This window comes from Leptodactylus fuscus, chromosome 9 (assembly GCF_031893055.1).
Source record: "Leptodactylus fuscus isolate aLepFus1 chromosome 9, aLepFus1.hap2, whole genome shotgun sequence".
In the NCBI taxonomy this organism is placed as follows: domain Eukaryota; kingdom Metazoa; phylum Chordata; class Amphibia; order Anura; family Leptodactylidae; genus Leptodactylus; species Leptodactylus fuscus.
This window is the reverse complement of record NC_134273.1, coordinates 72,952,609-72,966,939: the sequence shown is the minus strand read 5'-3', so window position 1 is coordinate 72,966,939 and position 14,331 is coordinate 72,952,609. Positions and strand designations below refer to the sequence as shown.

Sequence of the window (14,331 nt, the reverse complement as noted above, 5' to 3'; positions counted from 1 at the left end):
AAACTCCTAGACGTAATCTGACATAGATCACAATATCAAATATTTCTCCATGTTCTCACCTTTTCTGCAGTTTGGACCATGATTAGAGAACAAAGATTTGATTAACATAGTGTTTCAAAATGGAAGATGTTCTACTAGCCAAATGTTGAGTCGACTCCTTAAAAGAAGGAATCCACCCTGACAATTAGCTCTTTGGGTTTCTTTGGGCATGGATATTTTCAGGATTCTCAATCTGGCTGATTCACTTTTAAGTAAGTGTGTCAACCTGGGAAGCTTTTAAAGTTTTTCCGCGCTCTGCACTCTACTGAAACAGCTCTCACAAAAGTCTCTAATGATCTACTAAAGGCTAAATCCAATGGCGACTTCTCTCTTATTCTTCTGGACCTCTCTGCAGCTTTTGACACTGTTGACCATCAACTTCTCCTCACTATGCTCCGCTCAGTCAGCCTCAATGACACTGCGCTCTCCTGGTTCTCCTCTTATCTCTCAGACCGCACTTTCAATGTATCATTGGCTCTGTTTCCTCCCCTCTTTCCCTTGCTGTTGGGGTTCCTAAGGGCTCGGTCCTCGGCCCCCTGCTCTTTTCTCTCTACACAGCCCCCATTGGACAAACCATCGCCAGATTTGGCTTCAGGTACCATCTTTATGCTGATGACACCCAATTATACACATCTTCCCGTGACATCACCCCTGCACTCATACAGAACACCAGTGACTGTCTCTCTGCTGTCTCTAATATCATGTCCTCGCTCTATCTGAAACTAAATCTCTCTAAGACTGAACTACTACTGTTTCCACCATCTAACAGATCTGTCCCTGATATATCCATTGCAGTCTCAGGCCTTACTATAACTCCTAGGCAGCAGGCCCGCTGCCTTGGGGTCATATTTGACGCAGACCTTTCCTTCACCCCTTATATTGAATCACTCGCACGTTCATGTCACCTCCACCTCAAAAACATCTCCAGAATACGCCCTTTCCTTACCAGAGATACACTAAAGACACTTATTGTCTCTCTGATTCATTCTCGCCTTGACTACTGTAATTCCTTACTAATCGGTCTTCCCCTCACTAAACTCTCCCCTCTACAATCTATTCTGAATGCAGCAGCCAGGCTCATCTATCAGGCTAGACGCTACAGTGATGCCTCCGGTCTGTGCCAGTCACTACATTGGCTGCCTATTCATTATAGAATAAAATATAAAGTTATTACTCTCATGAACAAGGCTCTCCATAATGCCGCACCTTCCTACATTTCTTCCCTCATCTCTGTCTACCGCCCAACCCATGCTCTCCGCTCACTCAATGACCTAACACTTACATCCTCTATTATCAGAACCTCCCATGCTCGTATACAAGACTTCTCCCGAGCTGCACCACTTCTCTGGAATGCTCTACCCCGGACAATAAGATTAACTCCCAACTTCTACAGTTTCAAACGCAAACTAAAGACGCATCTTTTCAGACAAGCCTATCACAATTCCTAATGCACAAAATTGTCTGAACACTGTATAAGCAATGCCGCCCCTGCTACCTCTTGTGTCACCCCCTCTACCTCATAGATTGTAAGCTCTTTTGAGCAGGGCCCTCAGTCCCATTGTGTGAAATGACGTTCTTTGTTATGTATGTCTGTATCTGAACCCTATAAATTGTACAGCGCTGCGGAATATGTTGGCGCTATATAAATTAAAAAAAAAAAAGTTTCAGAAGTTCCCAGGGTTGATACAATTAGTAGCTGAGGAGGAATATATACCCCTCCGACCCGACACAGGTGACGTCTATTTGTTGTGCTTCCTAGTTTGGCTCTGAATCCTGTTTGTTTGCTTCATACTGACCCCTGTTTTTGGATATTCTATTACCTACTGATTCTGCCTCTGATGTGCCCGCTAGGATTTTGATCCTTGGCCCATTTCTGGATACAGATTTTGCCTTTCAATTTTGCTTCTGACATCCTCTCCTGGTTTTGACCTGTGCCTGTACGAGTAATCTCCTATTCAAGTTCTACCCAGTAAGGCCATTGTCGGACTCTGTTTTTTGTTTCAGTTTTGTACTATTATTTGCGTTCTGTTGGGTGACAATTAAGACTTTCAGATTCTGCTAAAGTCCATCTGGCCTTGCGGCAAGCTCTGGTAAAGGCATCTAAGAGTCTGTACTGGATGACAGTGCTGTTCTGATTTTAAATAGCTGATTCTACTGCTCACAGCTCCTGCTTATGTTTTTCTTTGACCTTGCTTCTGATCCATTACCGGTATGGCTTCTAATAATTCCAGTAATTAACTAGAAAAGTTGCCAAATTTCCATGCAGAAATCAGTTGTTTGCCATGTGTCTGGCCTCTGAAAACCCAATGATTAATTATTATTAACAAAGAAACTGCAGCATTTCCCCTGACGTTCTAACTCTTGTTCTTCTTGAGACCACCCTTTAATGTTTTATTGTTAGGCTGGTCTTACACGACCGTAATTTAAGTCCGCAATTGATGTTTTTCAATTGCGGACCATTTGCGGACACATTGTATTCAGTGCGGCCTCTTACGTGACCGGATATTTTATCCATGGTGTGCCGGGCCATGATTGAGGTCCGCACTAAATAGAGCAGGTCCACAAAGGCTGTGAATTCATGACACTGCATAGACTGCCCATAGAACTCTATGGGTGCATGCAGCATGACACGGGCATCTGCATGACACGAGCTGATCAGCAATTTGTGGACTGAAAAACCAATACGGTCATGTAAGACCAGCCTTATTCAGATAACCTTCCTAAATCCCCACATCAGTATTGGTGCATTACAGCTAGCCTTTTGAATAACAAGTACTATCATACTATGAAATCTGAATAGTAAAAATAATAATAATTTAAAATACAGCTACATTATAACTAATGGTACAGCCAAACCACCGCGTCGAAGGCAAAGCTCGTATGGCTTTCCTGAATTCCAAGTCGGCAGCATAACGAATAAAGGTCATTTAATCAAAGATTATTAAAATTCTATATAAAAACTTTACTCCCCTGGCCATAGAGTTTAAGAGATCCGTGATGATATAACATGAACCCCATTAGCACACAGCAATTAAGGTCAATTTACATATTTTAATTAAGAGCCACCCCATATAAAACAATTACGGTAATAAGCATACTAACTGGATTTCATAACATTTGGACATTTCTTTTCCCACTAGATAGACAGGAAGCCTTAATTTGCATTAATTAGCTCTGATCTGCATATGTTTGATAAGGCATACCCTTGCCACATAATATTATTTATTCCTGAATCTGCCAAATGTCACTATTGCTGAGGATGGGAAGATGCTTTCTTCACATAAGCTATAAATCTTTGTCTTCATTTACATTTCTAAAATATTTTATTGCAATATAAGTGGGGTTTTATATTGCACAAGACTTTAGAGATCAAATTATCAGTTACGATTTTGGAAAGCTTCATCCCTGAATACCTAAGCAACATGACAAAGGCGGCCATACAGTCAGCATCTGTTCTGCTGTACATTATCAGTGGGTTGTCTGCGGAGACCAATAAGTGATCTCTGGATTACTCATATCTAAGTGACTTTAATATTGTGCTTATATGTATCAAGGAACTGCCACAATTCCTTAGACATGACACTGGCATAGTCTAGGAACATTATAAAGCAGTTGAGCACATAGCCAGACTTGCTCTCTCCTCCTTCTCCAATACTTGACATTCTGCTTGGAACAGCTATCACAGACTACAATTTTCCCGACAGTTTGGAGTCCCGAAGGTGGAATATTAACTTAGACATTTAGACTATTGCTAACTTGTCCTCATATAAGAGCAAGTAGAATACGTTTTTAGATATGCATACTGTAAATATGATCTGCCAATATACTAAAACATGAATAATATAATCTGTACAGTTGTCGCAGCAGTAGTTAGTAGAGATGAGCGAGTAGTACTCGCTATTCGAATGTAAAAGTACGATGCAGAACCAGCATTGATTGGCCGAATGCTATACAGTCGGCCAATCAACACTGGTTCTTCTCCTACCTTTAGAAGTCTTCTCCGTGAAGCTTCCCCGCGGCGTCTTCCGGCTCTTCATTCCCTCTGCCAGGCATCGGGCCTGGGCAGAGCCGACTGCACATGTCTGCTTGTAGTGCGGGCATGCGCAGTCGGCTCTGCCCAGGCCCGATGCCTGGCAGAGTGAATGAAGAGCCAGAAGACGCCGCGGGGATGCTGCAAGGAGAAGACTTCTCAGGGGATCCAGCCCGACCCTCACTCGTGGACTTGGTAAGTATAATTTGATCGAACGTTGCCTACCCCTGAAACGAGCATTTCCCCCCCATAGACTATAATAGGGTTCAATATTCGATTAGAATATTGAGGGGCTACTCGAAACGAATATCGAACGTCGAACATTTTACTGTTCGCTCATCTCTAGTAGTTAGTGCTCCAGAGCTGCAGTTCCTTTAGAAAGTGAAAATGGAATGAATAACTCTCCTAGTTATCTGCTTGCACTTAAAATACATAGGGGGAGCAATCATTAAAGGGGGTTTGTCACCAGAACTTAGCATAGTATTCCAGTCCAAAAGATAGTTAGTCACAAAACAAAACAAAAGCACCGAGTAGTGCGTAGTGCATTATCATTTATAAAGGAGACCATGAAAGGGGGAAACAAGATGGCTCCTCACCTTTTGGGGTTGTGTGGGGGGCCACAACCAACCACTTAAGGCAAAACAAGAAAACTGGATCGCCACTGTCACCGCCTGACACTGAAAAACTGATGTGTGGAGAATACAACTGTTTGGACCAGAAGACAAAAGACCGTGCAACTCCAATGGAAATAAGTAGCATTATATAATATAATCCACAATGCATTTTGGGGATTTGAACTACCCCTTTATCAAGTGTGTATCGAATTCTACCAGTAGAGTTCACCTGGGAGGAGAGGAGGGCCAAAAAACTAGAGAGAACTAAAAAAGATAGATAGGTTAGGGTCACCTGACTCAAATGGTCTTTTCCCCTTGTGAATTGGTGTTTCTGTTCAATGAAAATTTCCTCATTGCTCCAAAGAACTAATTTGCATATTATTTTAAAAAAAATTAGATACCAGTTCACAAGAGTAAAACACCATTTGATTCTGATGACCCTAACCTATCTGTAGGGCTGTGTTGATACGCTGGGTTCTGATGAAAGACTCCCTTTAAGCCCTATGTTTTATATACTGGTCGTAATCTGTGCTATACTGGCATTAGATATCCCACAATTAATAAAAGGCAGAGGCCTCATAATAACTCGGCCTGTATTTGAGCGTACATAAGAAACTAAAACCTACTCCAGAAAGTAACTGGAATAGGTTTCAGGAGTTACATACGCCAGGAAAAAGGCTCTGCCCCTCACTGGCTGTCCACACCCACACCGACACCCACCCACCAAAGGACAAAAGTGAAAAAGGTGCAACTTTTGGCACAAATCTTGTGTTCTCTCTTTCTGATTTAGTTTCATACAAGTGCCCCATGAGCTTTCTCCTTTTCATTGCTTCCTCTCTCTCGCTGTCTTAATAAATATTATATTACCACGTTAGTTTGGATTGGAACACAACTGGAGGCACTCTTATTCCAAGGTAAGAATTCCCACTTGGTGGGCCGCTTTGGCAGCCAAACATAATCATTTTAATTAATATAAAAATAGACAAAAAGTTAAAAAATAAAAACACTAAAATAAATATATGGTTGACAGATAAGAAGATAGGTATGTATGGAATGCCTCAGGCAATGATGTGTAGTGGTGTAACTAAAGTCTTGTGGGCCCCGATGCAATCTTTTGTCCGGGGCCCCCAGTGAATTCTTGATAGGGATGGTTGCAGGTGCTAAGGAATTTAATCCACCTTAGTGTGGTAGGGGAATCTGTGGGTCTCCTTGGCTTATGGGCCAGATGGAAGCTGCAATCTCAATACTGATGCCAGTACTAATGGCCACCCAGGGTGACCCTTTGCACCCTCTCAATTTATGCCCCTGATGATGTGCCTATCTTTCTTCTGACATCAAATATTGTTGGATAGCATTTGGTCAATGACTATGTAAAGTGTATACCCACTAATAATTGGAAATAAATTTAAAATCATATTTCAATTAAAATACCGTAAGACCCAAAGACGTATAGATCAGCCTTCATTCATATTACACAAGTATCTCTTCTTAAAACACATTTGCATCTTTTTCTGACTTGCAGTAGTTTTCAATTAACTTTGCCAATTTCCCATCATGAGCATTCACAACATGCCACCAATGTGTGATATTCTGTGAATTACATAGAACTTTAAGACATGTATGGATCTATAGCTCGCTTTGTAATAATGAATTCTAAGGAAGAAGCACGCACATCAGAAATAATGTAGGAGTGGGAGACATCGCAGGAGAGTGATGGAAGATTTCTAGTTGTCACAATTTAATTATTAGAAACACATATGAAAGGACATCACATATTGGACAATCATTTCAGACGCCCACAGACTTGTCAGAGGAATTGAATAAACTGATCTACAAGAAATACCGTCAACCGATGTGATAAAGTACAGCGCTGATGCAAGAATCATTTGTGTGCGGTAAATAAACAGTTTCTTCCCATTTTTACTGCAAAACCTTAAGATATTTGCAAGTGATTAACATCGCTAAAGTATCTTTCTTAAAGTCGCAGGATACGTGTACTCCACCATGTCAGAGGAACATCTAAGGATTGTTCTTCCATTACTTGTCAATGACAATTTACATCAGAAGTTGATAATACCATAAGCACATGAAAGAAATTCTTAAGATAACCACGATTATTGTGTAATATAAAACAATGAACATAGCTGGGTGAGAGAAAAAAAAATCTGACTTTCCTACCGATAATTCCAATGAGAAAGATAATACAATAGTTTCTTACAGGCGGATTGTGAACCTCATGCTGTGATGCTGCGAGAGAGGAAGAGGGAGGAGGGAGATCGCATGAAGGTCTCTCAATGCAATAAACACATGCAACTTTTTTGTCTTTTCAAACTTTTATGTCCTCGTAAAGGTATATAAAAAATTCTCATTTTGCAAAAGAATTTAAACTTTTTAGAATTAGTAAAAGATGAAGCTTATATATAAAATAAGTTAAATTCTATGTGTTTATTGATGTTGGATTGGACAATAAGAGGAGTCGATATAGTCACTGATCACGTGTACTTTTATAGGGCTCAAATTGTGTTTATCTCTTGCGTTTTAAGAGTGCAAGGAAAGCAGAAGTTGGGGAGACATCTGAATTTGGAAAAAGAAGGTATTGGAGCTCACCGTGAATGGTAATCAGTCCTAGGCGGGGTGCACGATAGGTTTGTGGACCAGCAAACGAAGGTATGGGATCAAGAAAAAGAGAAATCGGCATCACTCCGCGGACGTAAATAAAAAAAAGTCCTTTATTCCATCTGATGTAAACTTACAAAAACATCAAAAACAAAGACAAAAAAGAATAACAAACATTAAAAAACGCCAACGCGTTTCGGGACACACAGTCCCTTAGTCATGGCATCCATGGATGCCATGACTAAGGGACTGTGTGTCCCGAAACGCGTTGGCGTTTTTTAATGTTTGTTATTCTTTTTTGTCTTTGTTTTTGATGTTTTTGTAAGTTTACATCAGATGGAATAAAGGACTTTTTTTTATTTACGTCCGCGGAGTGATGCCGATTTCTCTTTTTCTTGATCCGAGACATCTGAATGGCTATTTATACACATAAAATAAAAATCTACTCCTTACTAGGGATAAGGAATATATATATTTCTACTAAGATTTACAAATTTAGACAAAATGTTCTTATACTAATATTGGTCTGTGTGTGTAAACGTAAAGGGATTCTATCATTCCACGTGTATTTTTTTAAGACTAACTCGTAGGAATAGCTTTAAGAAAGGCTATTCTTCTCCTATCTTTAGATGTTTTCTCTGCGCCACCGTTCCGTATATATCCTGTTTTTTTTTCAGAATGTAAATGAGTTTACTGGCAGCACTGGGGGCGGTTCCCAGTGCTGCGAGAAAACTCTCCAGCAACGGACTCTGTCTTCTTCTGGTATGCCCTCTCTGCGACATCTCCTTCTGGATTTCAATATCACGCATGCACAGTCAGCTCTGCCTGACTGCACATGTCTGTGGCCATTTTCTTGTGGCTGTTTACCCGAGCGTACTTTTTAAATCCAGAAGAAGACATCGAAAGAAAAAAAATTGCGGAGAGGGTGTGCTAGAAGAAGAAAGAGGGTGTTGCTGGAGAGTTCTCTCGCAGCACTGGGGCGCGTCCCAGTGTTGCGAGAAAACTCATTTACATACCAAAGTAAACCAGGATATCTACGAAAGGGCGGAACGGAGAAGGCTTCTAAAGGAGGAGAATAGCCTTTCTTAAGGATATTCCTATGGGTTAGTCTTGTGGAAATTCAGTTGTCCATACATAGAATTACATCATTCGAATTTCAAAGTTCTTGACCTTGTTTCAATGACCATGAGTAACCCAGAGTACATGGTCAAAACCAAGCAAGGACAACAGTAAGCTGATCACAGCTGTCTGTGGCTAGTTTAGACTATCTATTTTCGGTCAATTAAAGCGGGTCAATGTTTTGATCTCAAGGACTATCAGTAATGACACAATTTTAAACAATTCATCCAAAACAAATCCAAAAGGTTTTAGATTTCTCAAAATCAGAAAATCAGGCCAAATTGTAATGAATTGCTTCACTTATATCTACTGGTGGAGCGAAGGAGGTCTTTTGATTTGATTAACGCCAATAGCTACATGTGAATGTGGGGGAGGAGGCTTCTAGGAGCTAGAGTTTGTGATATTTTTTCTTGATCTAACCCCTTTACTTATCCCCTTTCATTTCCTGATGAACTACCTGCATCAGATGAATTGAGTCTATAGTGGTTCCAAGTCCATGTTTTGTATTTCCTTTGTATTTGTCAGATCTCTCTATCCCCATTCTGTTACCATATATAATATACGTACCATATCAATGACATTGTAAAGGCTATGTATACATTTTCTATAAAGGCCAAAAATCTCTACTTAAACTTGCATTTCTTATCACTTACAAGGATTGACATGGCACAGTTCTTACATTTTTGTTTATCACTGCAAAATCAGGCAACATATGTCTGTTTTAATAGCTCCCCGTTAAACAACTGTCTTAAATGTGACGATAAATAGAGCAAAACACTTATAGAAAATGTTTAAGTTGATGCTCTATTTCCACATTTAAATGCTGAACATATGCCGGCAATCTAAGCACTATCACAGGAGGATATAAACCTTAAATGAAAGAAATTATACCAATCCTTGTCAGAATGACTGGTATACAAAGTGTATCCTTTGGAATTAACAAGTTGACTTACAGTTACAGATTGAAGTTGCAAATAATTGAGGCTTTAGCTGTTAAAATGAAACTGCTGTCTAAGGGGGAAGGTATCAATTCCCCAATTCCAGTTTTATGGTGGAGAAGAATGATATGGTGGCATGTCAAGGCAATGACTTATGTCATGCCTATGCTATAACTTCCATTTTGTGCCTCGCTCAACACATTGTGCGAATGTGGGTGGTACAGCGCAAAGGGATACCTCAGCAAAATGTACCGATTATAAATCACACAAGTTGTCTGGTGTGAGTTATAAAGGTCTGATCACAAGGAGGAATTTGCTGCAGATTTGGGGTGATTTCGCCCCTGAATTCGGAGCAGATTCCTCCTGGAATCCTTCTCCTGTTATTTTCAATGGAAGGCAGAGATCATAGCAGGATGCGGAAAAAAGAAGCATCCTGCTCAATCTCACCGCGGATTCCACGGCTGATTCAGCTGCGGGATCCGTGGCTTGAGACTCATTCCCTGCGCCAATTGAACAGAACTTTAACATCCGTGGGCAGTCTATGTTTTCCACAAATATTATCAATAACATAGGCAAGACCAAATTGTAAAAATGACCAGGGATGGATCTCACTCCATATATTTTAGCTCGGTCCTACAGTCCCCACATGGATCTTTAAAAAAATATGTTCATGCATAAGGTCATATAAATAAATGGGTCTATATGCTATTTGGTATTACATATCTGTAATGATGGACAGCACAAGGATAAAAAAAGCCCCCATATGCATGGATCCCAAATGTTTCATATAGTCAGGTGACCAGTTTCATGATACTAATGAGAGAGAAAGTGAAGTATTGTAACAACAAGGTTACTATGAGAATCATCAGGTTCAAGGGTGCTGAGAGGAAACTTGGTGAGAGATAAGATTTATCAAACTAGTGTACAAAAAGTTGCCCTATACAGATGTTTAAAAACAATTAAATTATGATCTGATAGATCTGGAATTTTTTTTTTTAGTTGTCCATACAACCTATTATGTCCTATGAACATCATAAAGGTGGGTCCATTGTTCAGGAACAAACACGTATAAATCAGGGCAAAGAGCTAAAGATGAGCAGTGGCTGCCACCTTGGCAGATTCAAGTAGACTCTAGTCTATATACTGTAATAGATTGGAATCCCATTCATCTGAATTCCTTTTTTTTTTTTTTTTTATAATATTCTTGCCCCACAGAGGAAATGAGCAGTCACGTTCATCTGTTGGCGAAATCGAGAACTGAATCCATGGCCATCAACTGAACTCAGGCCTGGTTCACATCTGCGTTCGGTAATCCGTTCAGGGAGTCCACATGGGCCCCCCCAGAACAGACTTCTGAACGCATTGGCAAACGGTGAGCACTGAAAGCACACGGACCTTATAGACTATAATGGGGTCTGTGTGTTATCTGCACGCGCGGGAACATGTGGACGAAAAAGAACTTCAGAATCTACGTTCCTGTCCGAACGACTCGTGCGGAGACTGTGAGGAAAACACACAGACCCCATTATAGCCTATGGGGATCCGTGTGCTTTCAGTGATCAACGCTTGCCAATGCGTTCGGTAGTCCATTTGGGAGGTCTCCATAAAGATTCCTCGAACGGATTACCAGATGCAGATCAGAATAAAGCAATTCTTTATGATGGTCTACTCCTTTAAATAATTTTAAAGGAATAACACAGGCATAAATTTCTTCTTGAAGTTAATAATTTGGAAAAAATAAGGTCATTCTTCCTTTTTCTTAATCAAAAACCACCCAAAATTGTAACTACAATGGCAGAGACTCTGCTTTACTGCAGTCATTATTTGTATAAATACAATGAATATCCTCAATAATGGTTAGCCAACTCCGATGGTCTATTGATTAAGAAACATTTGCTCTCATATTAAGGGATTACACACACGCTAAAATAAATTCTGCAAAGATAACCGATTCACCACTCGGGTTGTCCATGCTCTATCCAATCATTTCTCCATTACGGCAACTTAATATATATTGATCACGGATCATAAAACCACTTAAGTCTAAACAGCACCGGTTAGAACAGAAGAACAAAAACTATTGTGTGCCATGATTTATTTTCTTAATTTCCTATTTAGGCTCATTAGGCCTTTATGAACGTTGGGTTATGATAGATTAACCATGGTCCTGCATATAATCAGTCTATTATGGCCATTTGTGATTGATGGCAGATAATACGATACAGTGACAATCTGAATTTTTGTCTTACGTGCGAATTGCCATGTACATATGAATTTTAATAAGTAGGAATAATAGGAAATAAAGCAATTTCGTAAAAATAAAAATAAAACAAATTTACAAAAAATAATAAAAAAAAAAATCACATATACCATTTTTAATTTTTTTCTCCCCAGTAGAAATTAGTTTTATGACTTGGGCATTCATGACTAGATTTCATCCACTCTTTCTGACATATCTACATATCATAATAATTAGATGAATGTTAGAATATTTTTCACCATAAAATTTAATAAACTTCCATTCCAGCCTTTCTAGTTCTGGTCCATTAATGTTCCTTTTTTCTTTCTTTTTTTTCCCCGACCAAACCCAATAAAAATACAGTAATCCGTCCAAATGTTTTATGCTAAGGTTGCCGAGCATTCGGTATATCTTTCTCACGGCGAGGCAGATAAATGCTGATCTTGAGAATGAATTCTTATGAGCCGTATTAAAATTTACTGAGCACATTTTTTAAATTTTCGTTTTTCTTTGACAATTTGTATTATAGTCATCCAATTAATTCATTAGGCTAAAGATGGATTGCAGTGGGTGAGCTGCCATGAACTTGTGGGCGAAGAGCCCGCTACGATCTACTGTACTAGTGTTGTCAATGAGATTTATACAATATTATCCAATTATTGCTAAGGTTCAACTTGGCCTTTTAACCTTCGCAATGCAAAGGTTGAAATCTATGGAAACTCTGTCGTGGAGAATTTTTGCATAGCCCAGAAAATTCCATTTAAGAAGCAGTTATTTTTTTGTCCTAATTTTCCATATTTAAAGGGGTAGTCCAAGACTTTTTTATTTTACCTTGAGAGCCGGAAGACGCTGCGGGGACGCTGCACGGAGAAGACTTCTCGGAGAATCCAGCCCGACCCTCACTCGTGGACTTGGTAAGTTCAATTTGATCGAATGTTGCCTACCCCTGAAATGAGCATTTTTCCCCCATAGAATATAATAGGATTCAATATTCGATTCGAGTAGTTGAATATTGAGGGGCTACTCAAAACGAATATCGAATATTGAGTATTTAACTACTCGCTCATCTCTAGTAGTGAGCTCTTTATTCAGTTGAGTATCCAGCAGAATGTTCCAGTTCAGGTTCGTAGTGTTGCTCACCTTTGGACTGCACTCTGTGCAGGCAGAAGTAAACAAAGACTGGGGACGTTAATGGGGGTTCTCCATAGAAAGAACGGAGAAACGATCACATTCTGTTTATTATTTTATTTAGTCATGGAGCAACCCTTTAAGTCTGTGTTGACACAGAGGAATTTGCTGCAGATTTGGAGGCCCCAAATCCGGAGCAGATTCCCCCAGACTCTGCCTCCCATTGTTTTGTTTTTTTCCTTTTAAAAAGAAGCGTTCTGCTTGATCATTCCTCTTCCTCTTCCAACCATGTAAACATACCCTAACGGAACTAGTCTGTAGGTCCCCATTGCATTTCATTTGGTTGTATGCCTAAATCGATCCAAACTAACCAGTGTTAGTTTGCACTACAAGCGGGCATGCGCAGTCGGCTCTGCCCAGGCCCGATGCCTGGCAGAGTGAATTCAGAGCCGGAAGACGCCGCGGGGAAGCTGCATGGAGAAGACTTCTAAAGGTAGGAGAAGAACCAGCGTTGATTGGCCGACTGTATAGCATTCGGCCAATCAATGCTGGTTCTGCATCAAACTTTTCCATTTGAACAGTGTTTGGTACTCGATCAAGTACGAGTATTTCGAATACCGTAGTATTTGATCGAATACCTACTCGATCGAGTACTACTCGCTCATCTCTAGTTAAAGACAATCTTTATGCAAAAATGATAAAAACAATAGGAATATGAAGAATATATAGAACCAGTAGATTTATATTGTTTCTCCAATCCTGGTACATAAAAATAAAAAATACCTGGAAAAATAGTTATCTAAGTTTTTCTAGTAAATTATAATAGAACATTAGAATGGATATTACTCAAAAACAACATCTCTAATAAGTCCACCATGTACGCCTGAATATCCTCAGCAAACTCCTCTGCTACAAATACCTTCTCGTTTCACTCGTCTCCTGTAAATAAACAGATGCTGAGTGCATTCCCTCAATTATGAATCTTCCTTAGTAATTCAAGCAATTTCTATTGACATTTGCCTTGAGAATTTCACGTGTAGATTCTTATAAATGTAACACCCTCCGGTGCCACAAGCAATGAAAGGTGCTACAGACATCAACAGCCAATTTCAATTTACTTTATTTATATTTTGGTCCTTCGTTCAATAAATTAGGCAAGAAGCGAGAGTCAGATACCGAGAAACAATAAAGGACTACAAGTAAAATGAAAACAACAGATAATCATTCCAAGGTGATGAGGGAGAACTAGACAGTCCAATTAGCTCGGGAAATTTCAACTAAGTTTTCCATTAGTGACTATGCAAACTTTAAAGTGATTCAAAACTGCTGCAACACATCGGTAAGTCGATACAGAGGCTTAAAATATCAGCTCTATTGTCAAGTCACAGTTAGACCCGCCAAACTGGATGGACAAAATTAAAGAATATACTATAAATAGTTGACATATATGACCTTATATAAAGTGTTAATTCATGTACACTACTGCGATTACAGTAAATTACAATACACTGTCTACCAATAAGTATTTGGACACCCATGCAAATGGAGATATCTGCGGTCGTGAAGTACGTCACGCCTTCCGCCGTTGCATAGGAAACAGCATTGGCA

At 39.6% G+C, this 14,331-nt stretch overlaps 1 protein-coding gene across 1 annotated transcript in view; it reads right to left on the bottom strand.

Moving 5' to 3' along the window:
- DPYD (dihydropyrimidine dehydrogenase) overlaps window positions 1-14,331 on the bottom strand; it is a 655,808-nt gene that overhangs the window by 221,663 nt on the left and 419,814 nt on the right. The window lies entirely within an intron of this gene.